Source organism: Arachis duranensis, chromosome 6 (genome assembly GCF_000817695.3).
Source record: "Arachis duranensis cultivar V14167 chromosome 6, aradu.V14167.gnm2.J7QH, whole genome shotgun sequence".
Classification (NCBI taxonomy): Eukaryota; Viridiplantae; Streptophyta; class Magnoliopsida; order Fabales; family Fabaceae; genus Arachis; species Arachis duranensis.
Window position 1 is genome coordinate 36,455,844 of NC_029777.3, and position 3,466 is coordinate 36,459,309.

Genomic DNA, 3,466 nt, shown 5'->3' on the forward strand with positions numbered 1-3,466 from the left:
CTGACCGAGAACCGACAGATGATTAGCGATGCTGTGACAGAGCATAGGAACATTTTCACTGAGAGGATGGGAGGTAGCCATTGACAACGGTGAAACCCTACATATAGCTTGCCATGGAAGGAACCTTGCGTGTTTGATGAAGAAGACAGTAGGAAAGCAGAGATTCAGAGGACAGAGCATCTCCAAAACCTCAACCTATTCTCCATTACTGCAAAACAAGTAACCAGTTCATGTTCTTTTGCTTTTCACAATCACTCCTGATAATTTTTAATATCCTGACTAAGATTTACAAGATAACCATAGCTTGCTTCAAGCCGACAATCTCCGTGGGATCGACCCTTGCTCACGCAAGGTATTACTTGGACGACCCAGTGCACTTGCTGGTTAGTTGTGCGGAGTTGCAAAAAGTGTGATTGCAATTTCGTGCACCATTTACCCTTACTAGTTATTTGTTTAGTATTTAAAATGTATTTTACATAATCATTCGAAGATCATTAGGAAGTTCTGCCATATTTTCGTTTTCCTATGTTTTTTACTTTCAGTATGAGTTTCTAAACCTCCTAGGTTAAGGGGAAGAGCCCTGCTGAGTCCCATGAATTAATAAAAGTATTACTATTTCTTCTTCGATCCGTGTTTAATTTATCTCTAAGACCTCTATTGCGCTGACCTCTTTACCTCCTTCAGCCGAGGTTAGTCATCCTGAGTCAGAACCTGATTGCCAAATCTTGAACTGGGATGACGGGACGGTGGAAGCGGTGCCTCTCCAGACTTGCCCTCCTTCACCTCGTATTGATGTTGCTGGGAAGACTTTGGGTCCTCAATGATTATTCTGAATGTTTTGTGTAGTCAGCCCGACTTGTGGGCTTTTAAGCTTTTTATATTTTGTGACTGGTAGTTCTGACTTTCTGCTACTTTTAGTTGCTTGTTTAGCAAATTTCTTTGGAAAAACGAAGTGATTTCCAAGCTTTTGGGACCGACTTTAGTGGCCTCTTGAGTTTGTTATTATTAGATCTTGTGCTTTTTTTACGATATGCTTGTCTGCATTAGCTTGGTACCTTATTAGGTTCTTTTTCGGGAGTTTTGGAGCTTTGCCGACCTCTTTGGATTGCCTTTGTATTTTGTATTTGTGGCTTGATTCTTTGAGGTTGGGTCCAACTTGTATGTCGACCTTCTCTTTTTAGCCTGTAGTTATTTCTAGTAATCCTTTCCGTTTTGGCCTTGGTAAGGTCTCTATTAGGATTTACCTTTTATAACGTTAAGGTTTTCGAGAGGCCGACTTGGTCGTGTTGGTTTCTTCTAAGTTACTTTGTAATCCTCTTTCTTGGACCTTATTCAGGTCTCTTTCAGGGATTACTTTTATAACTTTTAGGTGCTGAGCTGATCTCATCGTCTCGGGCCCTTCTAAGTTATTTTTGTAATCCTTTTTCTTGGACCTTGTTCAAGTCTCTTTCAAGGATTACTTTTATAACTTTTATAAGTTGAACCGACCTCGTTACGTCGGGTCCTGCGGAGCTATTTTGTAATCCTCTTTCTTGGACTTTGTTCAGGTCTCTTTCAGGGATTATCTTTGTAGCTTCATGTTTCGGGCCGACTTCGTCACGTTGGGCCCTGCTGAGTTGTTTTGTAATCCTCTTTCTTGGACCTTGGTCTGGTCTCTTTCAGGGATCACCTTTGTAGCTTTATGTTTCGGGCCGACTTCGTCACGTCGGGCCTTGCTGAGTTGTTTTGTAATCCTCTTTCTTGGACCTTGGCCAGGTCTCTTTCAGGGATTACCTTTGTAGCTTTATATTTCAGGCCGACTTCGTCACGTCGAGCCCTGCTGAGTTATTTTGTAATCCTCTTTCTTGGACTTTGTTCAGGTCTCTTTCACGGATTACTTTTATAACCCTCATGCTTTGGGCCGACTTTGTCACGTCGGGCCCTTTTAAGTTACAGTAATCCTCTTTTATAGGGCTGGCCAGACCTCTTTCCAGGGATTTACTTATAACTTCGGCTGCTACGACTGGTTAGATTTCTTTATGTCGGCCAGGCTTTAAGTTATTTTATAGCAATCCATTTTATTAGGACCTCGTCAGGTCCATTCTATGGATCACTTTCTATAACTTCTTGCATTATTCTGTTTTGATCTTTGCAGATTTTGTAGAGAATTGATTTACCCTCGTTTGATCGACCTTTTAATGAATTTTGTTTTCATTTTGGTCTTTATCGTGATCGTGCAGTGAATTTGGCTTTCACTTTCTGCCAATCTGTAGCTTTATAATCGGACAATGAATGTTTCAGATTAATGCGACTTGAGCGTTTGTAGAAGATCTAAACAGATTTTATTCAAAAGAAAATGCAAATATATACATGCGGGAGGTTAATTCTCTAAGTCGGGTGATTTGTAGGTCTTGGCTTGGCACCTCATTAAAAAACCTTTTCAGAAAAAAGAGTGCGCCTTATCCTAAGATCCTTTATTCCCTAACTATAGTACCTTCTTAGGTTGCAGGCGTGCCATGACCTAGGAAACTCTCGCCCATCGAGTTCGGACAATCTGTAGTAGCCCTTTCCAAGTACTTCTATGACTCGATAGGGTCCTTTCCAGTTTGTTGCCAGCTTTCCTTCTCCAGGTCGAGTTGTTCCGATATCATTTCGGATTAGGATGAGGTCATTCTTAGCAAAACTCGCTGTACTACCTTTTGATTGTATCTCACAGCCATTCGTCATTTTAATGCTTCTTCCCTAATCCGAGCTGTTTCTCGGACTTCTGGAAGTAGGTCGAGTTCTTTCCTTTGAAGTTGGGAGTTGGCTTATTCACTATAGTGGATCACTATAGGCAACCTTTCTTCAATCTCCACTGGGATCATTGCCTCTATTCCGTACGCTAATCGGAATGGTGATTCCTTCGTGGTGGAATGTGGTGTTGTTCGATATGCCCATAGGACTTGTGGGAGCTCCTCGGCCCAGGCTCCCTTCGTGTCCTGTAATCTCCGTTTCAGCCCGGCCAGTATGACTTTGTTGGCAGCTTCGGCTTGTCCATTGGCTTGGGGATGTTGATCTAGCATAACCTTGATGCTATGATTTTAGGAAATTGCACAATCGGCAAAATTCCTTCCGGCAAGTGCACCGGTTATCGTCAAGTAAAAACTCACAATAGAGTGAGGTCGAATCCCACAAGGATTGGTTGAATGAGCAATTCGGATTAGAAGTTTGTTCTAGTTGAGCGGAATCAAGATTTAGATGAGAATTGCGGAATATTAAATTGCATGAATTAAAGAGCGAGAAATTAAAGTGCTGAAATTAAAAGGGATGGGGGTGATTGCATGAATTGAAATTGCAGAATGTAAATAGAAAGTGTAGATCAGAATGGGGAGTTCATTGGGTGTTAGGAGATATTGAGATCTCCGAATCAAAACATTTTTATCTCTTCCTCAACCAATGCATTCATTGAATTTTGCTTGGCAATCTTATATGATTGGATCCCAAT